Source organism: Phascolarctos cinereus, unplaced genomic scaffold, assembly GCF_003287225.1.
Source record: "Phascolarctos cinereus isolate Bilbo 61053 unplaced genomic scaffold, phaCin_HiC Scaffold_3;HRSCAF=262, whole genome shotgun sequence".
Lineage (NCBI taxonomy): Eukaryota > Metazoa > Chordata > Mammalia > Diprotodontia > Phascolarctidae > Phascolarctos > Phascolarctos cinereus.
In genome coordinates this window covers 252,649,587-252,675,255 of record NW_027555736.1, presented here as the reverse complement: position 1 = coordinate 252,675,255, position 25,669 = coordinate 252,649,587, and the positions used below count along the sequence as shown (strand labels likewise).

Here is a 25,669-nt window from a genome sequence, read left to right as displayed (position 1 = left end):
TATAGGCTACATATCCTTACAATATTTTACAAAAGACTTTCTATTCTAAACTAGTATTGCCCTTGGGTGTCATGTTTAGTTATGTCCTTTTCAATTATTTTATTCAGTTAAATTTCTGCAGGAAATGGTGACAGTGTTGACTGTCTGTTTTATATATTTCCCATTTTTCTGTTTATTTTAATAAGGCTGATTTGAATTATTTTGATTGCATGCATTATTTTCTTGGTTTTTTCATTCGTTCAATTTGATTTTGATTTTCTTCTAACAAGTCTACAACACCAGCTTTAAAAGACTATACCGCAAAGATTAGACATAGTGTTGCATCTTTATGAAATATGCAATACATATTGCATCTTTAAGAGGCAAGAGAGTCTTGGACTATTACAGCATAATTGTCTTTCTTTGAGGCATTTGTAAATTGACTGAGTGCTTAACTGATATTCTATAAAATCTGTTACTTTTGAAGACTTGAGACAAATTGTGAGAAGACAGAGAGAAAACATTAAGAGAACTTCTTTCCTGAAAGAATTTTTTTTTAACTTTTATCTAGCAAGCTCTCCACTGTGCCACCTTGCTAGATTAAAAACCTATAGTCGGGAAGATCGGAGTTCAAATCCAGCCTCAAACATTTTTTTCCCTGTGTGATCCTAGGCAAGTCACTTGGCTTCCTTCAGATTCAGTTTCCACACCTACAAAATGGGGATGATTACAGCTCCCACCTTTCAGGGTTGTTGTGATGATAAATATGAGGTAACATTTATAAAGCTCTTTGCAAACCTTAAAGCATGACATAAGTGTTAATGTTATTCCAGCACTTGATGCTGTATGTTACTAACAAACGCAGTATTTCGTAAATGTTCATTGATTGATCAGTTATCCTGTAAAGGAACACAAAGAGAATTCTTGAAAAGAGTCTTACTTGGTATCCTGAGATTTGGATCCTAGCCTTGTGACAGCAGAATAAAGGAGCAGTAAGAAGTAGCAATGACAACTAGAAATGACTGTTATCTTTATTTCAGCTGATACAGGGTAAAATTTATTTGTCTTTGTTTTATTCACTTGTTACACTGTTAATAAATAAAATAGTCAGAAACCATGATGTTTATTGAAGAAAAAGGAGTTTTATATAGAAAGATACAAAAGCTTATGGGAAAAGAAGTTTCTGTAGTTTAATAATAAGTAATATTTAATAAACTGGGTGAGGGAAACACTCCGATCTAATTGAGAAATAAATTGCAATTTTACTAAAGTGTGAGGAACATATCCTTTAATTGCCTTAGAAAATAGGCTGAAAACAAATAAGAAAAACGAGCTAGTCATCTGTTAGAGAGGTGATCATCCCATACAGGCTACATATTGGCAATAAAAAAAACCTTAAAACCATGTAGCCAAGGGAGAGTCAGGAAAATCTGAGTTCAAATTCTGTCATAGACACTTGGTAGCTGTCTAACCCCTGGTATCCTCTCTGTTTCAGTTTTCTCATCTGTAAAATGAAAGGGATCAGAATCAATGGCCTCTACAATCCTTCTCAGTCCTAAATCTATGATCCTAAAAACAAGAATTTTGGAACATTTTTTCTTCCCTATAGGCATTTTCTCATATAATCGCAAATGTAAGGTTGCTAATAGTACCGATAATTAGTTATATTAATTTACCTGTTTTATTATATTTTCATTCATAATTACATATTACCATTTTCATTACTGTATGAACATTACATTACATGTTACATGTTTCATGATTAGTTTAGTATTTATATTCTAGTCTAATTTTTATATTAGTTTCACAACTAAATGAAAAATAGAATCTTTAGCCTACTATGTTTCTTTATACTAAGTCATATTTTCCAACATGTCCACTGAAGTAAGAAAGTATATCTGGATTTAATTTTTATAATTTATGGAATTCTTTGTTGACCTATTCTATTTATAATCTGCAAATAAAAATTTTCCAAAAGGCTGCAAACTCTAGTATTCCCAAGTATATGTAGCAACAATACACCCTGACACTCATCAAATCAGATGGGTTTATGGTTACTTTATGAATGTACTGAGTGTGAAGATCTGAAGTAATCAGTTAAAAAGAATTCATTTTAAGGAAGAAATGATCAGGAAATATGAATATATTAAACATAATGGAATAAAAAAAAATTTTAGAAAAATGTATTTTAATTCAAGTATAGCTTAAACTCAATTTGGAAAAAGGAGGAGCCACTTGGATAAAGAAAGAGAATTTTTAGCCACATGGTTTTCATCACATCTAATTTGGAAAGGATATAAAAATCATCCAAAAATTTGGATAGCTTGTCAATTATTTGTAATAATAAAAGATCAGTTGGGATTTAGCTCATTTTTTAAAAATTAAATAGATATTTAAAACAAAATTGAAATATTTTTATTTTGGAAATATGCATGATTTTTGTTTTCACACCTGCAAGGAAACAATTGACAGACTAAAATCTACGAGTTAGAAACAGAAGGAAAGGGAAAGACCTAACTCAGGGATTAATACAAGGCTATATTAACTCAGAGATTAGTTTTGAGAAGTCAGTGCCTAGGGAGAATTCACTCAGAAAAACAAGTAGAATCTCAATCTCTAGACAAAGAAAAGGAAGCCCTTCAATTCTAGCAGAGTACACATAACCTGCCAATAATGGAACAAGTAAATGTAAAGCTCAGCTTTTTTTTCTGGTCTGCGAGAAATCGCTATCTTTTCCTAGAAATGGTGCTTCTTTGCACTGTGGGAACAAAACATTGCCTGCTGCTTCCTCAACCGAATGCAAAACTGTAAGACATTGGAAGATTCTATTTGGGAAATCTGATGGGAAAATATAATGTTATTAAGACCATTTCTCCATAATAAGGGTGAAAGATCCTATAATAACAAATTGAACAAATTAAAACTGAGATCCAGCAAATTCAAGAACCTAAATATAAAGGGATAGCTTTGAGAAAATGCACACAATATCTTAATAAGAGTTTTTTTCTAAGTAGGAAAAAAATGTGTTTTTTAATCTAATATGTGATTAGGGCAGTCTCTTTCAAAGAGCATATTGGGTGAGAAGAGTATCTGTCCTGAAGATTAGATATTAAAATAGTTTGGGCAGGTGCACAATTCAGTTGAGCTGAGAGGCACAGGCTTTCACAGAGTCTCTTCTAAGTGTGGCTTTTGAAGTCAGTGCTTGAAATAACATTCCTCTTCTCCCAGGACCTGGTGCATGTACCTCTGAGAAACCAGTTAGTTTAGATTTCTGTTAAACAAATTTGGGGTCGGGTTGAGCAAATTATTCTATAAGTTCATTATTTGAACCTGTCTGTGCCACATGTGTGGTAAAATCCATTTGAATACTTCCTCTGGGACAATCTGGAAAATAGGAAAGGATGAGGTTGTAGGATGAGGATGTTGCATTGGAGACAACAGGTTTAAATCCTCCCTTTAAAAAATATTAGAGGTGCACGAGACACAGTAGTCAATGACTATAGTAATGTATTGTTTGATATACTCAAAGACCCTAGCTTCTGGTATAAGAACTCACTATTTGACAAAAATGACTGGGAAAACTAGAAAATAGAATGGCAGAAACTGGACATAGACCAAGTTCTTACACCCTATACCAAAATAAAGTCCAAATGGGTACATTGTTTAGATATAAAGTCTGATACTATAAGCAAACTGGGAGAGCAAGGAAAAGTTTACCTGTCAGATTTATGGAAAATGGAAGAATTTATGACCAAACAAGAGATAGAAATGCAAAATAGATAATTTTGATTACATTCAATTGAAAAGTTTTTGCACAAAGTCAATGCTATCAAGATTAGAAGGAAACAGAAAGCTGGGAAAGAATTTTTACAACCAGTGTCTCAGATAAAGGCCTCATCTCTAAAATTTATATAGAGAACTGAGTTGAATTTATAAGAATACAAGTCATTCCCCAATTGATAAAAGGTCAAAGGATATGAGCATGCAGTTTTCAGAGAAAGAAATTAAATCTATCTATAATCATATGAAAAAATGCTCTACATCACTACTGATTAGAGAAATGCAAATTAAAACACCTCTGAGGTACCACATCACACCTATCAGATTGTCTAACATGACAAAACAGGAAAATGATAAATGCTGGAGAAGATGTAGGAAAATTGGAACACTAATGCATTGTTGGTGGAGCTGTGAACTGATCCAACCATTCTGGAGAGCAATTTGGTACTATGCCCAAAGGGCTATTAAAATGTGTATGCCCTTTGACCCAGCAATACCACTCCTAGGTCTGTATTCCAAAGAGATCATACAAATGGGAAAAAATATTTACAGCAGCTCTGTTTGTGGTGGCCAAGAACTGGAAATTGAGGGATGCCCATCAATTGAGGAATGGCTAAACAAGCTGTGGTATATGAATGTAATGGAATACTATTGTGCTATAAGAAATGATGAACAGACGGACCAGAAAAACCTGGAAAGACTTATATGAACTGATGCTGAGTGAAGAGAGCAGAATCAGAAGAACATTTGTATGCAGTAACAAACACATTGTGTGATGACTGATTTTGATAGACTTAGCTCTTTCTCAGCAATGCAAGGATCTAAGACAACTCCAAAAGACTCATGATGGAAAATGCTATCCACATCCAGAGAAAGAACTATGGAGTCTGACTGCACATCCAAACATACTATTTGGTCCCCCTTTTTTTGTTTTGTTTCTTCTTTCTCATGGTTCCTCCCATTCATTCTAATTCTTTACAACGTGATTAATGTGAAAATATGTTTAATAAGAATGTATACATAGAGCTTATGTCAGATTGCACACCACCTTGGGGAGTGGGAGGAGAGGAAGGAGGAAAAAATTTAAAACTCAAAAGCTTGTGCAATTGAATGTTGAAAGCTAAAAATAAATTAATTTAGACATTAAAAAATTAGATCTCAGTTTGCTCATCTGTAAAATGAGGTAAATAATACTTTCTAAGAGAACTCTTGTTAAGCACAAAAAGCGATAAAATATGGACAGGTCTTTTCAAAATTTAAAGTGCTATGGAAATGACAATTATTACAATTATACAAGAAAGTGAGTAGACAAAAGTAATATGGAACAATAGAAAGAGATTCAAATCCCACCTCTGATGATTACTCCCCACATGACCTTGGAAGGGTCAATTAATCTTTCTGGGCCTCAGGTCCCTCATCTGTAAAATGAGGGATCATAGCTTCATAGGTCTAGAGCAGGAAAGGGTTGGACTAGATGACCTCTGATGTCTTTTCCAGCTCCATATCTACAAGGTCTCATTCAGGTCTAGATCTATGATCCTATGAAAAGATACAGTAGAATCATTGGATGTTTGAAAGGTAGACAGGAGAGTAGCATTTAACATTAAACGATTCAAAAATTCAGTTAAACAAATGTTTCTTAAGTATCTAGAACCAATCAGTCACTGTACTGCAAATTCTAAGACAAGAACAAAAAAGTTTGAGTCCTCAAGTACCTTACATTCTAGTGAGATTAAATGATCTTGTATTTTCCTTTTAGGACAAAACATTTTAAAATGTAATATCCTTCACAAATAGAGGCAAAACAATGTAGGGGAGAGAAAGCTGTATTTGAAGAGAGAAGGACCTGAGTGAAATTCTGACACATAGTTGCTATGTGAGCCTCAGCAAATCACTTAACCTCCATCAACCTACATTGGTAGAGCAAGTTTCCTCATGTGAGAGTACCCTATACCAAAGACATCAAAAGTCTATTCTCTATGCCAATGATTCTTCTAGAATTGTAATGCTTACGTACAGAAGAATATTTTGACAATTAATTGCACAGTGATTTTAGGATAACTTCTCTGAAATCATTTCTTTTTAAGAAACAACTACATCTTTCATTGAAGTCAAAGGCACTGAAGAGAGCTGCCTAAACTTTCGTTTTGGTACCATCCTAACTAACACACACTAAAAATGATGCTAATGGCAAGAATATTAAGATATTTTCATATTTTAGTCATATTTATATTTAGCTGTATTTAAGACAATATGAGGTTTGCATTAGTGTTGTATTAATGGCCTTGTGATCATGTCATACATAATGATTAATATTTTGGTAATGTCAAATAATCATCCCTGTTAGAGACAATCTCTTGAATTTCCATAAAGAACTCAAAATTTCACTTTATAATTAAGCAAAACACTGATTAGCATGAAGTCTCCTGGTTAAAAACCAGTAGATCTAATGAATATCAGTTAGGTTACTATACTATGAAATTTGTTTTTCTATTTGGCAGCTGGGTATTGTAGTGGATAGAGCTCTGGATTCAGCCAAGAAAATGAGTTTGAATCCCATTTCAGGCACATCCTAGCTGTTTGACATTGAGCAAGACACTTAAACTCATTATAACAATAAAGGCATACCTTACTTTGCTGCATTTTATTGCACTTCAGATATTGTATTTTTTTTTTACAAATTGAAGATTTGTGGCAACTGTGTCAAGCAAGTCTATCAGTGCTTCTTTTCTACATGCTCATATCATATCTCTGTTACATTTTGATAATTTGTGCAATATTTCAAACTTTTCCATTATTACATCTGTTGTGGTGATCTGTGATCAGTGATCTTTAATGTTGCTATTGTAATTCTTTGGGGGTGCCAAGAACCATGCCCATATAAGACAATGAACTTAATTGATAAATGCTGTGTGAGTTCTAACTGTTCCACTGACCGGGAGTTCCCCATCTCTCTCCCTATCTTCAGGCCTTCCTATTCCCTGAGACACAACAATATTGAAATTAGGTCAGTTAATAACTGTAAAATAGACTGTTAAATGTTTAAGTAAAAAGAAGAGTCAATAGATGCAGCAAATTTCATTGTTGTCTTATTTTAAGAAATTGCCACAACCACCCCAAACTTCAGCATCTACCATACTGATCAGTCAGCAACCATCTTTATCAAAGCAAGACCCTCCCCCGGCAAAAAGATTGTGACCTGATGAAGCCTCAGATGATAGTTTTTATCAATTTTTATCAATATTTTTATCAATTTTTATCAATAAAGTATTTTAATTAAAGTATGTTCATTATTTTAGACATAATATTATCGTACACTTAATAGACTACAGTATATATAGTTTAAACATAACTTTTATAGGCACTGTGAAACCAAAAACTTTATGTGACTCATTTAATACTACATTCACTTTATAGTGGTGATCTGGAACCCAATTCTCAATATCTCTAAGGTATGCCTATAGTACTAACCTCAAACAGCTGTTGTGAAAATCAAGGAATAAGGCTAGGGATTGGACCTGTTATTTCATTTGTTTAGTGAATGTCCAGATGATGGATTTCCCTCTGCTAATGTAGATCCATATCTTCTGTATAACATGATTTAGAGAGGTGCCCAGAGCATTAAGCATTAAATAATTTTCCTAAGGTCATATAGTTAGTGTATGTTACTAGCAGGATTTAAATTCACATTTTCCTAACTCTGAGACCATCTGTACAAAATTCGGTCTCTAAATGAGTAAAAATATGTAAATAATTTTGGAAGTCTTGGTGCACTATAAAAATGTTAGCTATTATTTCTAATAAAGTAAGTTAATTAAAATTATATATGTTAAATGCTGGTTTGCAACTGTCAAAGCGCTCAACAAGATGTGCACTTTTTAATAAGCTAATTTTCACACCATTGGAAAATGTTTTTTAACATAATATGCTAATTACCTAGAAAGATATTACAGTTATGTTTCCAATGAAATTGTTGCCCTAACATTTAAGAAAATTATTTTCTTGGGTAAGACATTCATTCACTATAAATTGCTTTAATTGTGCATAGGAAAATGTACTATTGCCTGAGACACCCTGATAAAACTTAATCCAGGAGACAGTACAATTGGCGTTGATACTATATGACTAAGAATATGTTCCTCAGTACCATGAAGGAATGCTACAGGAGAGCTAACCAAGCAAAATCTAGTTAAAAAAGAAATAAATAAATCCCTAATATGATTTAATTGAATATACACAAGAACGTTGTAAAAGATTTTATCGACTTACAAATCCAGAAATAAGCATGATAATTGACAGCAAGAATTTAAACTGTTTCTAAATGCTTATTCCTCAATTTATTCCTCAACTCCTCAACTTTCAACTTTTCAACATGAATTCTCCTTCAAATTATAGTTGTTCATTACATAACCATAAAAGGATCTGTGACTTTATCAATGTGGAACTCCAGGCTGGGAATTTCCTCATTTCCAACAATTGATTATAACAATGACTTGATAGATATCTTAGTAATTCATCAGACACATAATGGATTGATTTGCCCAGATCTTGCTGAATTCAAGCCCAGCATTTTTTCCTAAGCTGTCTCTTCACAGAAGATTAAATCAAAAGATCAGTCAACAAGAATTTGTTAAGTACTTGTTCTATGCCAGACACTGTAATAATGCCATTGAATATGTTCAGAATTGACAGACCGGGGGAGTGGGGCAAAAATAAATATTTGAAGAAAAATGTAATCAGAAATGCATTAGCTAGTAACTAAGAAGAACTTGAGACTTTATTTTTAAAGCAAAATGTTTTCCTAGAAACACATATGGAAAGACAAAAAAGGCAAAATTAAGAGCATTGGCCAAAAATGAGAAATAAAGTTGTGGAAAATACAGAAATAGGGAGAAACCAAGCTGAATAGCAGGAAGGAGTATAAGCCAGCCCCACAGCTACCAAACTCCTCCCAGCATATCTAAAAAATGCACCTGACTGAATAGTGATGGGGAAAACCAAGAAAAAAATCACAGTAATTTTTCCAGCCAAGGTCAGCATAGGGAAACAGGTTTTTGGACACTGGTGATGGGACTTGACCATGAGTAAGACACTGGTAGAGAGCACTCTAGTGACAGAAGAGGCTGTGCACTAGAGGAAGAGGATGTCCTAGATCCATAATAGCGCACAACTTCAACAGAAACATTCATCAATTTGCAGCTATGTCATCTACTACTCAACTCTGGGTTACAAATCCAGGGTATAATGAGAAGGGTGCCTGCACTCAGAAATATGTTCCAGTGTAAAGAGTGGTTATAGACATTAAGAAGTGCATGAAGAGAGGAACAAGTTAAGAATCACCAGTAGCTTTGTGTCTGGGTCCCTGGACAGAGAGGAGGGTATCAGTTCCTTTCATTCCCAGTCTGAACCCTGAAAAGGAATAACCAGGAAAGAAAATTCATACCAAAGGAAAATTTGCAGTTTATCTCTCAGAACCCACAAAGCTAACTAATTAGCTAATAGAGATTGAGTTTAGCAGCCATCTTCTGTTATTCAGTCCAAAGTCAAGGCAGGAACTTGCAGAGTGTAAATCAAAGTGGGGGAGAAGGAAGGGATGTAGCAATCAGACTTTGCTTTGGATCAGACAACTTGGGATCACTAAAAGATTGCAGATCCCAATCTGAGCTTTCCCTGAGATCCTGGAATAACAAAACATTCAATAACGTATGAAAGCAACAAAAGGAAGGGGAAGAAAGGAAAATGCCTGTCCAGAAGTGTGCAAAATCCAGCCCTAACATTAAGTCCAAGTTCAGAAAGTGAGCTTGAAGTAGGAACAAACAAATAAATAATCCAATCATAAAAAACTCTTATGGTGATAAAAATGTTCAAGAAACAAATCCAGAAAAAGAAAGTTCTTCTACAAGCAAAGCCTCAAAAAAAAAAAAAACACAGCTTGGGCACAAGTTCAGTGAGAATTTTTGGAAGAGATCAAACAAGAATTTTTTTTTAAGTTTAAAACTGTTTTGGTCAATGAAAAGAGAAGGATAGAGGATAAACTTGGAAAAGAAATGAGTGAGATCAAATTTTACCTGTCAGATCTATGAATAAAGGCAAAATTATGACCAAACAAAAAAGAGAGAGGATCATGGGAATAAATATGGGTTATTTTGATTACATTAAATTAAAAAGGGTTTGCACAAACAAAACCAATACATCTGAGATTAGAAGGAAGGCTGGAAACTGAAGAAAAATGTACTGCAAGTTTCTCTGATAAAAACCTGATAAAAAATTTCTCAAATATATAAGGAACTGTTTCAAATTTATAAAAATATAGGTTATTCCTCAATTGACAAATGGCCAAAGGATTTGAAAAGGAAGGTTTCAGAAGAAATCAAAGCTGTCTATAGTCATGTAAAAATTGTTCTAAATCACTATTGATTAGAGAAATGTAAATTAAAAGAACTCTGAGGTACCACCTCACACCTATCAGATTGGCTAACATGACAGAAAAGGAAAATATATATTGAATTAAAACCATTCTCTCCAAAGTAACTAATAATCTCTTATTAGCCTTTTCTCAGTCCTCATTCTTTTTTAATTCAGTAGTCTTTGCCACTATCCATCATTCTCTTCTCCTTGATATTCTTTTTTTCTCTAGTTTTTTGACACACTATTTTCTCCTGGTTTTCCTCCCACTTGTCTGATTGATCAATCTCAGTCTTCTTTGCTGGATCTTCATCCAGATCATTATTTCACTTGGTGATCTCATCAGCTCCCATGGTTAATTTAATTAACATCTAATGCTAATGATTCTCAAATCCACTTAATATATACCTTATTTGTACTTATGTGTCTTCATTTGTCTCTCCCATTAAACTGTGATCTTCTTGAGAGCAGAGACATTCTTCCTCTTTCCTTTTATCCTTAGTGCTAGCACAGTGCCTGGCAGCACATAGTAGGCACTTAACAAATATTTATCGGTTGTTAAAAAAATCATACCTAATTGAAAAGCTGCAGTAGAATTAAACTTTATTCATCTATATCTAGTAATCGTTCTGTCAAACTACTGTCTTATAATGGTATACATTTCTATTTTTTTTAAAGAAGAAAATTATAAAGACTCATCCAAAAACAAAAGTTAAGAGAATAGAAATGACCCTAGCTCCTCAGATACTTCACAAAAACAACAGAGAGAAACACCAAAGAACCTTCTAAAGCGCCACACACAAAAATACATATCAAACAAAATAGCAGAGTACTGATAAAATTTTCAAATACTATAAAGCAATTGAATCATCTGAAATACCAGAATGAATGGAAATGGAAAATGGAAGTGCACAACATATCCCCAGAGAGATCTTTAAATAGATAAATTGCACATTCAAAAACTGAAAGAAAGAATTGGCAATGCTAAGAAAATTATAGGATTTCAAATTTACAGCTGGAATGAACCTTAGAGGCCACGCTGTCCAACCTTTTCATTTACAGATAAAGAAAGTGAGGTCAATAGGCTAAGTGACTTCTGTAGGATCATAGAGGTAAGTTTTTGAATCCATGTCCTCTGATTCTATTATCCTTTCTCCTATTCCATGTTGACCCTTGTACCATCAAACAAGAATTTGAAAAAATCAGAGGAGTAAATTAAATAAGAATTAAGTACATTAAGAAAAGAATAAGATTAAGAAATAATGAAAAATGCAAAGGAAAACCAATTGAACAATACACAAAAAAAATTAGAAGCAACAGCAACTATGTGAAAACACTGAAACTTAAGTGATAGGCCTGGAAACTAGATCATAACACACCAAGTTTGAGATTGTGAATATGCCAGAGAAATTAGGGGGAAAAAATTTGTCATCTATCTCAATTAGCTTCAATAATTCTATATAAAACATTTCCTAACAGAACTTTTATGTAATACTTTAAGACTTGCAAAGTACATTCCCAAAAACTTTAAATAAGTAAACATGTAAGTTTAAGTAAGTAAAAAGTATAATATGTTATACTTAGGCTTTTATGAGGAAAGCATTTTGCAAAACTTAAAGCACTCTATTAATGTGAGTTGAGTAGTAGGAAGTAGTAGTAGTAGTAGTAGTAGTAGCTGTAGTAGTAGTAGCTGTAGCAGTAGCAGTAGCAGTAGTAGTAGTAGTAGAAGAAGAAGAAGAGAGAAGAAGAAGAAGAAGAAGAAGAAGAAGAAGAAGAAGAAGAAGAAGAAGAAGAAGAAGAAGAAGAAGGTTTTCAGGGTAGGAAATCCCTCCTACCCCTTCAGACTGATAACTGTTCTGCAAACTATAGTCTTAAAAAATTGTGTTGGACAATGAAAGGTTGAGTGACCTCTCACCTAAAATCTCTCACAGACAATATGTGTCCATCAGGACTTGAACTTAGGTCTTCTTGATACTGAGGCCTGTCTTTGTTTCACTACTCCACACTTTTGTATTATCTCTGTGCATTATCTCTATTGTAGAGCAAAAGAAACTGAGGCTCAAAGAGAGAAGTAACTTACAGGTAAACAACTAGAAACTGTTGGTTTCAAGTCTAATGTGGTTTCCTAATTCCTGCTTTGTATTTGGAGTAATCTTTAATTATTGGGAAATGGCAGAAATGTAAAGAAAAAATGTAAACTAAAGAAATCTAAAAATATAAAATAGCCATACATTTGGATTCTTCCAAATAAGAGCATTCATCCTTAAGTGAATAGTGATAATAAGCAAACCTGTGGTTTCACTGTATTGGGAATCCCAAATCTTCCTATTAATTCAGAGTGACACCTTTTCTGTGACTTAGTTTTAGAGCACTGAGAGATTAACTGACCTGGGACAATTCATATATCCAGTATAGATCTAATATAGGACTTGAGCCCAGGTGTCCCATGCTTCAAAGCCAATTTTCTATCTACTCTGCCCCTGCCACGGCACGATTTAGCAAAAAAAAAAAAAAGTACATTCATTATTCGTCAGGATTAATGATTACATTTTTAAGTTTTACTAACCAATAAAACACTTGACCTTGGAAATGATGATACTAAGTACAAAATTTACAAGACTAATGAAAATATATTACATTTTGACCCAAAGAGAAAAATGAAAAGAAAACATTGAAATGAGCTCAAAAGTTATTTCCTCAACTTTAAAAAAAAAGCCAAAGTTATTATGTTAGCAAGTCTTATCTATATAGTATTTATAGCAAACTAATAGTTTACTGTGTGAACTACACTGAAGACAATGATTGGTTTTTAAAATATGATTTGTTTACTATAGTTTCCATATTACTTATTCCAACCACATAATAGTAAAACCCACAGCAACAGGAACAGATTTATCAGGAAACAAGTAGGAAACAGGACAACTATCAAATCATAAGTCCTTCAAGCAATGGGATGTCAACAGTGGATTTACACACACAAAAAAAAGGAAACCGTTTTTTGCATGTATACCATACTATACTTCTTTATCTTAGAATTCATTTATAATGTAGGTATATACACATGTATATGTATTTATATAAAGATGTACGTGTAGATATAGATAATATGCTGAGTGCTTACTATGTGCCAAGGTCTGGGGATGCAAATTCTCCACCCCACTTAAAGTAACTTATAAAATATTCTAGTCCCAATACCTTTATCAGGTGACACCATTGAAAAAGAATCAATAAGAAATATGTATTAATTGTGAACAAGACTTAGACATTTCCATTTAATCAACTAATCAATCAAATACATTCCAACCAGGTGCATCAGGAAGTGTGCTAGAGAAACCTGTTCACATTCTGTGGATTTTGAATAAAATAATAGGAAATTCCAAACTCAAATGTTCAAGTGTCCAGCAGTGGAAAAGAGAAGACCATCCCAACCAAGCCACTGCCCAGAGGAAACTGCCTTGGAGGAAAGGAAAAGAGCTTCCGTTTTCTCTCTGTGTACTCCTTTACCGTATGAATTCTTGTTAACTTTGGAAGTTTTAATGGAGTCCTTGAAGTGTCCATTGAAACATCAGCACCTGGTGGAAGTGTTTGCAACAGTTGCTCAAGAGAAACTAGACATAAAGGTAAAAGGCAGTTTTAAAGAGCCTTAGGAGAAAGTAATAACCTTACCCAGGGGACAGTCATAAGTATCTCACAAAGAGAAAAAAGGCATCACAGCAAGCCTGCTGGAGTTAACCCTTTGCATTTCCCCCTGTACACTTTATGTACTTGTAAGAGATTGCATCAAACTTTGGGAATAATACTATTATAACTATTCCTACTATAGCATCTTAGTAAAATATTCCTTTCTAAAAGCAAATTAAGTTGGGTTGACTAATTGATATTCACTGATAATCATGAAAAAAAGCACAACTATAAAGGTTCATAAGCTAGAGCATTAGAAGGGGGAAAAGAAAACAAACAAACAAGTCTCTCATTGTCTTCTATAATACTGAGGGAAGAAGTAGCAGCCTTGGGATCCCTTCAACCAGTTAGAATTGGAACTAGGATAGTAGTCCTAGAACATGTGCCTCACAAGCAAGCGTGATAGTCTTTGCCTTCAAGGAGCTCATGGGGTTTTTTTGGCTAGGCAATGGGGTGAGGTGACTTGCCCAGGGTCACACAGCTAGTAAGTGTCAAGTGTCAAGTGATTTGAACTCAGGTCTTCCTGACTCCATGGTTGGTGGTGCACCATCTAGCTGTCAGTTTTCCAGGACATAAAAAATCTGTTCTTTCTGATTCTGCTATCTGTGGTGACTAATTTGGAGGTTATAGATATATTCTGATTTGATATGTTAAGAAGCATAATATAGAGGAAATAACATTGGTCATGGAGTCAGAGACCTAGTAAAAACTATTGTTGTTTTTTTAACTGCAGGAAAATTGCAGCTTTTCTACTTATGACCTTGGGACCACATTTTTCTCATTTGCGAAATGAGACGGTTGGAACAGATGACCCTTTAAGGCCTATTCTAACTTAAAAGTCCTGTGAAATTTCTTGGTGCCACCCCACTTTTCTCTCTATCTTTCCCTTCAAGCACAGCCCTACTGTGATAAGAAAATCCTTCTTTTCTTTTAAAGAAAATCATCTCAGGTTCCTTCCACCAATTAGCCCTTTCAAGAGACTAGGGTAGAAATTCAAAATCAAACCTTATTTTAGGTAGGCCTGCTCACCATTTTTGTTCAATGGAGTACAGAAAGATTTAATGTATTTATTCCAGCTGACAAGAAAAATGTAAAAATACAAGTAACCAGAACAACTACAAAAGGAAACAAGAAAGTAGAGGTAGAAATGTAGCAATACAGTCTCTACTTCAGATTCTGAGTCTTTAAAATTCTGTTAATTGAGGAATTAGGAAGTTCTGGGACCAGTTTTTGCTCTGGATTGTTAAATATTCATGATTAAAGGAAGAGAGGAGAATAACAGAGATACAGAAACTGTGCAGCCTAGACTCCTCAGAGAAGAATACGAGACAGCTGTAAGAAGGAAGCTGTACCCTGCCTTCTCTTCTTGGAATCTAGCATGTTGGCCATAATGTGCCTTGCAGTTTGCCAGTGGACCTGCTGAGTTCTCCAGCCTTAGGAAGTTGTCAGAACCACTAAGGTAGCAACAAAACCCCATCCCCAAGGAACACTGCATAAATAGCACTATAGCACCACCAATCTATGAGAGCTACAGCAGCAGCCCAGTAGAAACAAGATCCACAGCAGCACTAAAAGCGGCAACCATTCCATAATCTATAAATGCCATCGTATGGATTATCTATAAAAACACAGCATGCTGGGTGAATAGAGGCTGTCGCCACTATGCTTGAGCAGAGGCTTTAACAAAAGGAAAACCAGAGGAGCAATTCAAGACACAACTCTATCCACAGCAAAGAGCTCTGATCAGGCCCGGCCAGATCTTTTGCTCTAGTTAGTGAGCCTGCTTGGAGATAGAGATAAATGAATATTCCTCTGCTGAATTATTTAGATGACCGTCTTCACTACTGAATAAAACATTGATGAGGCTACTTTTGAAGTGCTTTATCTTGGTAATCCTATTGCCCAAAAGGAGCTGGTGTGATTTTCAGGTGGAGCCTGCCTGGGAGGGTGGGGGAAGGGGGAAGAGAAGCGAATGGAGGGGGATGGAGACAAAATATAGGGAAAAATGAGAGAAGGGATTTTTGTAAATTAACAAATATCGATCCAGCTCTGCCAACCCTAGACACACAACATGTTAATCCTATGTCAGCAAAATCCACTTGCTCCATGAAAATCATTAGGTACATTGAACCATCAAAATAAAAACACGGATTTTGTCTATTACCAAATCTATTAATCTAATGCTGTTTGAGAGGAAAGGAGTATACTAATTCTTCGTGCATAAATACATGACTTCTGTCAGCACATACCTCCTGTATACCACATAAACAAATCCTATTTTTAAATTCTAGTACCCTTCCATGAAAAACAAATTACATCAAAATTCAATTTCAGGTAATAATTTTCAATTAATAGGAGATCTTGTTGAGCTCTTCAACATATACACATACAAAGAAAAACATACATACCTCCCACCTGGCACAAGAGGTAGCTAAGTGTTAAAGGGTTATTGGCAGAAATAGGGCAAAAATCAGACACCTCATTGATGCTGTCCCCATCTGTATATTTTTTGTTAACAAACTGGTCATGACATCCATATTTTCAAATCGATTTAGCTTACACTGAATTAAAGCACCCTATTTTAATGTTCTGCAGGTTCAACATGCTTAGCTCTCTAAAACAGCCTTTAGGGTGGAGCTTAACCGTCTTCCCTTTGCTTTCGCAGATAGGTTAAGTGTTCATACATAGATTGATTTTCCATGTAACAGAAATTATTGTATTGGTATACAATAAATGACTCCCTTGAACATCCCAACCATTCCTAACAAATCTCAAAACATTAATAAATAAAGTAGCCTGCAATGCAGATAAGAAACTGGAAACAAAATCATATGGGAAAATGGGTAAAGGTAGTGGTTTTCTTATTACCTGGTGCCTCTAGGGGGGAAAGAGGATCGTAATAGCACTTTCTCTCCTTGGGTACAATAACAGCAAAGTGGTTCCAGGTGATTTTCAGCGTTTTCCTTGGGTATTGCCGGTCAATCCTCTGTCCTTTGCCATAGCTCAGCACCCGCATCCTAAGGAAGGGAAAGGACTGCAGCTGTCTCTGCCGCCGACGCCCGCCGCTGCAGCAGCCGCCTGCTGCCGCCCCTGCTGCCTTCAGGTTGGGTTGGGTGGTAATCCGGACAGATAGCCCCAAGGAAAGGAGCGGTTCAGCATCTAGGGAGCAGGCCAAGAAGGGCGGCTGCACAAGCACACTCACAGACACGCACGCACGCACACACACACACACTCATATGCACATACACATTCACAGGGGCGCGCGCACACACACTCTCACATACACTCATACACACAGGCGCGCTCACAGAGCACAGAACTGCATAGAGGAGGGAGGGAGGAAGCACTGCTGCTTCTCTGCACAATCCTCTTCCGTGCACATACAGGACCACAGCAGAATCAAACGTCTGGAATACATAACATTTTGGTCACGTTTCCTTCTAGTAGGAGGCCAACCCAAATCCACGTAATCCCAAGGCCGGGGACATTTGGGGGACGGGAGAAGGGAAAGAGAACTGTGTATAACTGTTTATAAAAGCAGTTTTGAATGCAATATTCAAGATCTCCGGTTTAAAATGGCTGAACTCTTGGCAGCAATTTCTGTGAAAAGAAATATACTTCTTTCTAAATAAACCATATAAGTCTATACCGTAGAACATAAACTGGGTCAGAAAACCCTCGATTGACCTTGTCATATATCTGTGCTGCATTCAAGCCTCTGTATGAAGCTGTCAACTCACACACATAGCTCCGCAGAAGATGCTAGAGTTTGTGACGCCAAAAAGGTCTAGATATCGTTATCTGGTTTTCTCCATAATCCAAGCATTTGTCGGAATCGTCGATTTAAAGTACTTGTTTTGGAGCAGTTTAATCAGCAATATCTATGGATAGGTACACACACACACAAAAAAGATTTTCTAGGAATAGGTTCACAAAATACGAGACGAACAGAAACTCAAAAATATTAAGCAGCTGAATTAGGGCAACTGAACGTGAAGAAAAGGGAAGATTATAAAAGTCTTAAGATTTCTTTTCTTCCTTGCCTCTTGAACGCTTGCAAAAGGTTTTTCTTGTCTGCTCCACCCCGGTCCAACTGCACTTTCATTTTTTTCCCCGATATAACTGACCTTTCAAAATAAGTGGGTTGGGTTCATAACCCCAAATTCTCAAAAGGATCCCCCGTGATCTGTCTGCAGAGAAGTCATTCACATCCTCCAAGAAAGCAAAGGAAAAAATTCCCCCAAACCTCCGATCTGTCTGCACCAATTCGCCACCTTCCCACACTCAGCCTACACACAGCGCCTGTCCTGCTTTCTCCCGTTCCTAAAGTGAATCGGTGTCTAAAGCTGAGCTTCCCCAGCCTTTGGCGAAGGAGGAAGCTTGCTGTAAGATGCTCCCTTTAGTTTCCTCTGCTAGGGTGGACTTCCCAGCCATTCTCCTCCCCGTGGCGTATTCAAGCAGCTGCAGCTTTAGCGGGCTGAGGCAGAAGAGCTGCGCTCCTCTCTGCAGCATGAAAGAGGTTTTGCAGACTGATGGCTCTACAATTAAGAGCGCCAGCCCATTCCCACAAGTCGCTCTCTTCTCTGCAGCAAAGGAGGTGAAGCGAGTGACCAAGTGGTGGAAATGGGAGGAGTAAAATCAAACCTCAACTGCATTAGCCCTTCTTTAGTTTGCGCCCCTCCTTTCCTCCTGCCACCCCCACGCTGGGAGTGTTAAAATTGCCAAATTCTAGTCTCTAAATAGCCAGAAGGGAGTGGTGTGGAAGTATTGGCGGGTCTGGCAGAGAGGGTAAAACGAATATGTACTCCCACTGTCGTTTCTTTTCAATCCTTTAGGAACGAAATTGTTATACTACTACTGTCCTTTGGTAAAGAAATGTTACTGGACCAGGATAACACCCGAAGAAGAGTATCAGCCTCAACAAAAGGAAACAAAGGCGCTGAAATTGGGATTGGAAAAAAAAAAAAGAGATGCTGCATGCACGAAAAACATTCTAGCTCTCTTTTTTTTCCTCTTATAAACTGGAAGGGGTTGACAATATTTTCCCCCAATTTCAACATATTACAGATATCCAGCTTTATTTCAAGAAAACAGCAAAGCTGGCATAGTAAACTAAGGTCATCTGCCTGAGTAAAGATAGGTTTAATGCTGAAAGTGCCGCTTAGACAATGACCAGGTTGCAGTTAGCAACAGATGGGGGATGGAAAGATGTACTTGGAGAATAGAAGGCAGTTGAAGGCTGTATCTGGAAAGAAGGAAGAACCGGGGAGAACCGTATGGAATTCCAAGCTATAAGGACATTTTTCCATTTTTTCCCCAGCTTTTCCAAAAGGTCCACTTTTCCCTTTCCTCCTCTCTTCTTGGAACCAACCCTTTCTTCAATTGACATTTAGAAAAGCTAAAATTCTTTCCTGGGCAAAAGAAAAAAAAACATTCTCAAGTCATTTCCCCGTGGTCTAGGAAGAAGTCTATCTTGTTTGCCTCAAGCTCTTCAAGGTTGAGAGTTTTTCCTCTTCTTTTTCTCCCCAAAAGGATCACAAAGGAGACTGGTTATTCGTTGATCTCCCTCCTAATGAACATGCCGCAATAAATTCTAAAGATTTCAGTAGCATATGGGTTTGTAAATCCGGCGGGAGTCAATGGTTGAGACATCTTCAGATGGTCTCCTTTGGATGGTCAGCTTCCTGTTTTAGTGGTAGGAATATCCCTTTAATTCTGGCTGTTAAGGAATCCTTTACCAGTATTCTTTCTTCTGACCCAAGGAAAAGAAAGCCTGCATACAGCTTTCCTAGCTGTCCCTTTCGGTATACAATGGAAAGTCTTGAAAGGAAAACATGAACTCTAGTTTTTCCCTTACCTCTTCTCAAACTCCCTAATCTACTACTCTCTCAATCCAGTCCCCTCTTGCTTCAGACTGGTTAGTAGCGAGGATGACCAGTCCTTCAAGCAACTTAGCAGAAGCGTAGGATTTGAAAGATGTGGGTGTAAGAAGAAGGGAGGGAGGGAGGGAGATCCCTGGGAGCGAGGAAGAAGAGACTATGAATACCAAAAGGAATCTGTAGCTGTATTCGAAACAGCCCTGTGTGCCAGTGCCCTTGCTTCTGTTCACAAAGTGAATTGTAGGACAGCCTTACTCCTCCCACCACACTCCGCTTCACCAGGCAAGCTGGCTTGCAGTAGGGGAGTCTGCAGTTAAAAAACCCTAAAGAGAAAAGATAAACTCGCCTCTGCGAATAAGCTCCGTGAGGAGCTCAAGAAAGAAAGATGAAGGACTCCCCTGCTGCAATCTCAGAGATCCCTTGGTAACACTGAAGTTGTTTTTAATCTGTTTTACCTGGAGAACTCTGAAATGAAAGAAATCCTCCTTGAACCAGTGGGAAAGTAGGGACTCGGAGACTCAGAAAAATAGGACAACGAAGCTAGAGAACATTTCCTTCTTGGTTTATTTTAAATTTAACTACTTCAGAGACTTCTTTTGGAGATGGCAGAGCATTCTTTCCATTAGTTCAAAGCCTGAACTTCCTAATATTTTGAAAAGAAGCAGGCTACGGGGGCTGCATTTTCTTCTGGATACTGTAGTGTCTCTCTGTCTCACCTTCCTAGATAGAGTAGATAAATGACAATGGACCAAGAAGGGAAAAAAATGCAGTTAAGAAAAGTTGAAAGCTATATTAAATGAGAGATCTGCAGACTTTGTTACCTTTGACTTATTTATTTTTCCAATTTTTGTTTTGATAGCTGTTCCTTTCGGTGTACAATGGAAAGATAGACCGTCTTGAAAGGAAAACATGAACTCTAGTTTTTCCCTTACCTCTTCTCAAACTCCCTAATCTACTCCCTCAATCCAGTCCCGTCTTGCTTCAGACTGGTCAGTAGCCAGGATGACCAGTCCTTCAAGCAACTTAGCAGAAGCATAGGATTTGAAAGATGTGGGTGTAACAAGAAGGGAGGGAGGGAAACTTTTCAGACTATTTTGCTTATAACCATAAAGAAAAATATGAGAAATTATAAAATATAGACATCTACACATTCATAGTCTGAGGTGGGCAATAATGAGGATATGTGGTGGCAGGAATTCCTTATTTTTGTTTCAGAGTTAATCTAGTTAAGATCTTTGGGTTTCATTGTTTCCTCATTTGATCAAAACTAACCCTGTGAAGTATGTCCTATTAGTTCCCCCATTTTACAGGTGAGGACATTGAGACTGAGAGGGTAAATTGCTTGCTTAGGATCACACTGTTAATGAATGCCTGAGGCAGGATTCAGATTCAGGGATTTATGACTCCCTGCTGAGCACTTTATCCTCTACAGCACCCAGTTGCCAATGGCCAAGAAAGCCTGAGACAGAGCATGACTTTCTAGGGGATCCAGATTTGTGAGTTGCTTGTAAAGTAAGAATCTGAGGTGAAAGTGATATCTGTTTAGCAGTCCCACAAAATCTTTTATGCTTTAATATTTGAAGTATCAATTTCCTAGGTGAGTGGGAAGCGATTAGTTGCTGTTTCCTGTTTTGAGCCTTTGTTAATGCAAGTTTATGAGTCTTTTTGTATTTTAAATGTGCATTTTGTGGTGAAGGAAATAAAGATCTTATACCTGAAACCTACTTCTTTGTGCATTGAGTAACTTTCTAGAAGTGAATCTGTTAATCTTTCTGGAAAAACTCTAGACTTGATTCAAAACTCAGCTTTGTTTTAGAGATTTTCCCCAGAATTCTACTGTGGGGCAGGTCACAATGAGCCAGAAAGTAAGAAAAGAGGTTCGTCCTCTATCATTGGGGTCAAATTACCCCAGGAATTTACCTAGTTTGCTTGAGTTCAAATCCTGAGTCATTTAGTGGGAGAGATGTTTACCATAGGATTAGGAGTTATCACAGCAAGAAGTTTTTCTATTTTGCACATAAACATTGTGCTAAAAGGTTTTTAAAGTCCTATATAAATTCATCTTTCTGTCAGGTTTTTTAATGTCAATTTCAAGTGTTGACTTCTATAAATTATGCATACCTATTAGCATCTTATAACATCCTATATGTTTATGATAATTTGGTTTTACTTTAGTTTCATAATTTTGCTCAGAGATTTATTTGTACTAAATAGTCAGATGCATAATTATATTGTCTTAAGGACAGAGAGTCAGGTTTATACTATTTTCTCTAGATTAACCAAGGTTTTGTTGAGAAGCTCAGTAGTGTGTTAATTTAATATCAGAAATGAATATTGGACACTTTGAAATTAAAGTTATGATAAAGATCTGAATGACTGCTTCTTTTAATTTTTGTTACTACATAATTTGAAGCATGAAGTTCAAGTCTAAATTGTTTATTTAGGTGTTTTCCTTCATAAGTCAGTTTCTATCAATTTAAATGCTACATGCAGTTTTCGCTTTAACCCATCTTTCTATTGCTTATGAAACATTTCAGATTGAATTTTTTGGATTACAAGAGTTTGGGACTAAATATAAAAAGAAGTGATATTCACTTGTTTGAAAATATCAATGCATGTATGATTTTTTTTTCATTTTACCTAATAATTTTATAGTCATGAGGAGCAGAGTCATTGGAGAGTCTGCCTCAGAGTCAGGACAATCTTGATTCAAAACCTACCTCTGACATATGCTTGCTATGTGGCAAATCACCTCAGTGCCTGTTGCAGAAAGGTTGCCATCTGCTTTGGTAAAGAGAATTTCCTCACTTTGAAGGCTTGGCAGGTACCCTGAAAAGCGACTGTGTTAGAATGCCAGGCAGTGTGTCTTAATTGTGTTTATGAATCTGAGAAATAAATTGAAAGGCATAAGGTTGCAGGCTGGCCCTACAAGCAACTATTCTGATGATCAGCTGTTCAGTGGAATATGTGGTACTCATTCATTTTTTTGGTACTACAAGAAGGCAAAATACATTAGAGCAGTAGGAAAGAATCAAAATACCAATATCTGACCTCCTACAAACAATTCAGTGTCGATAGCACCTGACCACTAAAGTGGACTAGCCATGAGTATGCATGAAACAAGCTTATGACATATTATACCAATACTCTGCCATTTTACAACCGGAAAAAATCTTATTAGTTACAGGAAATAATTTCATGCCACTTTTTAAAAATCCTTTTTTTTGGTTATGAATCCTTATTTATTATTATTAACAATCACAAAAACACAAATATTTCAATATTTTTGTTGTAAAAGAAGGTTTCAATGAGGGTGAGTTAAGGGATAGTAGTAAAAATGCAAAAAACAAAGAAGGGAAACATAATAATTTTAATAACAGTATTCTCAGCTCCAAGTTATGCAACCACATATTGAAGATCAATGAAGAAAAACTGTAAAAAAAAAAAACCAAGCCTTCATTCCTAAATCTAGACTGTATCAAATAAGAATAGAAATTGAGGTATTACTTAAATCCAAAGAGGGAAAACCTGAAGAACCTGAAAACATTAAAAACATTCACTTAACACAAATTCTAGAAATGCTGCCATAAAAATGAAACAAACACCAAAAATAATGCTGGCATCTTAAATGATTTTGAAAAGGAAATGAGCACACTTAGAACAGAATTTTAAAAGGCCTTTTTTTAGTTTGATGTCATGAATGCAAATAATAAACCAATTATGCCAGCTATTAGCTGTTATAACCACAATAAACAAACACTATCTACCACCATATTTAACAATGTAAAAACTTTTAAAGACTCAACTGAACAAAAATGTACCTTAAAATTTATAGAGACAGACATATATTTTGGGACGAATACTATTTTTCTGGGTAAAGAGAGAGAAAAGAAAACATGGAACCGCTACCTTTGACAAATCAGAAACTTTGTTTTGGCCATGAAGTCTGGTACTGGTCTCAACTCTGTATCTCTGTCACTTCCATGGCAACTGCTCTCCATGGATTGTGCTTGTCTCAGTTTCTTTTTCTTCCCTTCAGGTTTTGTTAAATTTTCTGGAGGCCCAGTACCTTCTACTATATCAAAAGCAGACCCCCTTTGTGTTTTCCTATTCATTTCTGGTGTCAGCAGCCCGGGATTTGGTGAGCAGTGGCAATGGCAATAGCTAGGTACATCAAGTTGTGATGCCAGTGGTAGGAGCAACTGTGAGAAAATAGTTGGCTCCATCCTGCTTGCCTTCTCGTGGCCTGTCTACTATTCTCCTCTTCCATCATTGCCCTTCATGAGGTTTCTCCTCTTACCCTTCTTATTCAAACAGTAGACACTGTGTCTGCTGGGTCACATGTCAATGGGACTTGGTGTCCTATTGTACCTTAAATCTATTATCATTCATAATTAGAACTGAATAGGACTTTTATGTAAAAGAAAGACTCATAACCAAAACATATTGACTTGACGTACATGTATGACATTACTAAATGTCTTGTGGTGAGAAAATCTGTACTAGAGTCCCCGATTCCATATGATAAAGCCTTTTTTTATGCCCTAAGTGACCAGACCATGTCAACCAAGAGTATAAAAGAGGAACACCCATATGGAGTGAGGACCACTAGTAGATATTTCTTCTACCATAAGAGCCCACTGAAAATGACACGAAAAACTAATTTTAATCTTGTGAAAACTGTCTCCAACTAGATCAGAGATTTATTTGGACTTGCATGGTATAAAATGCCTTAATTTGTGCCAGGAAAGAATAGAGACTGAAGCTGTTGAGCTTGAATATGAACATCGAATTGGGACTAATGGATTAACCCTATATTTACAAAGATTTTGGTCTTCTCCAATCATTCTCTTGTTTGTTATACAGTTATTTCAGAGTAGAACTCTAGGGAATATCTCTAAAATAAAGCAAAGGTGAGTGGATTATCCTTTCCCTTTTGTTAAGTTGGGAAAGTTTTTCCTTAATAGATATTGGAACCATCCTGCAAATTTGGCCAGCTGAGGGGACTAAAGGCTAGTGCTGTAGACATAACTTCCTTATCACATGATTACAAAACAGCTATAAAGAGTTCTAATTAATTTTCTGATGCTAGGATGGTGGGAAACAATGGGCATTTGAAGCAAGGGACACTCACTGAGATAAATTAACTTGGGACATCTTCACTGCTTATCCTTATCAAATATCTTTCTATAGCTATGACTCAGTAAATTTCCTCTTGCTTATAATTGATTGTGTAGCATAAAGTTTGATCCTAGCATTTTTACAAGTCTTTCAACATTGGTGAAAAGAGTTGGTGAGAGTTTAGGAAAATTTTTAAAGTTCTCATTCTTCCTCCACATTGTAGAGAGGACACACATTCTCTTCAAGGAGAGGTCTTGAAAAGGGAAAGCTACTTTTGGAAGAGGTAGAAATGTAGAGGAGCTCAAGCATGTCCTTATTTCTAGCTTGCCACACTAGAGACTTGGAGGAATTTTGCTTGGGTGAAATTGGGATTCTTTCTGTCTTTTGAACTAAAGTATCTGATTCTCAGTAAAAAAGCTTATTTTTGCTTATTAAAGCTCTTTGTCTGTCTTGTCTAGTGTATTCTAATCCATCTAACTTCTTAGATTTCTGTTTGCTATTAGCTTGGATAAATGGATTTATGTGCTATTCACTATTATGCTGGGTTTTGTGTAATTGATACTTGGTAAAAAAAAAAAAGTCATATCTTCAGATAGTGACCGGGAAAAGCAGCTTAAACCTAAAAATCATTTCCTTTAGACAAACAATATTTAGGTGGAATTGTTGTCATTTAGTCTTTTTAGTCATGGCTGACTCTTTGTGACCCCATTTGGGATTTTCTTAGCAAAGATACTGCAGTGGTTTGCCATTGCCTTCTCCAGCTTATTTGATAGATGAGGAAACTGAGGCAAAGAGGGTTAAATGACTTGCCAAGGGTCACACAG

At 36.2% G+C, this 25,669-nt stretch overlaps 1 protein-coding gene across 2 annotated transcripts in view; it reads right to left on the bottom strand.

The window, feature by feature from the left end:
- Positions 1-18,497, bottom strand: part of LRFN5 (leucine rich repeat and fibronectin type III domain containing 5) — a 332,903-nt gene extending 314,406 nt beyond the window's left edge. Inside the window, exon 1 of one of the 2 annotated variants that reach the window (XM_021004773.2) lies at positions 16,714-18,497. The gene's annotated coding sequence lies outside the window, so the exon portion shown is untranslated. The remainder of the gene's footprint in view (positions 1-16,713) is intronic. The other variant, XM_078151569.1, reaches the window with a different exon arrangement.
- Between the last annotated feature and the right edge of the window lie 7,172 nt (positions 18,498-25,669).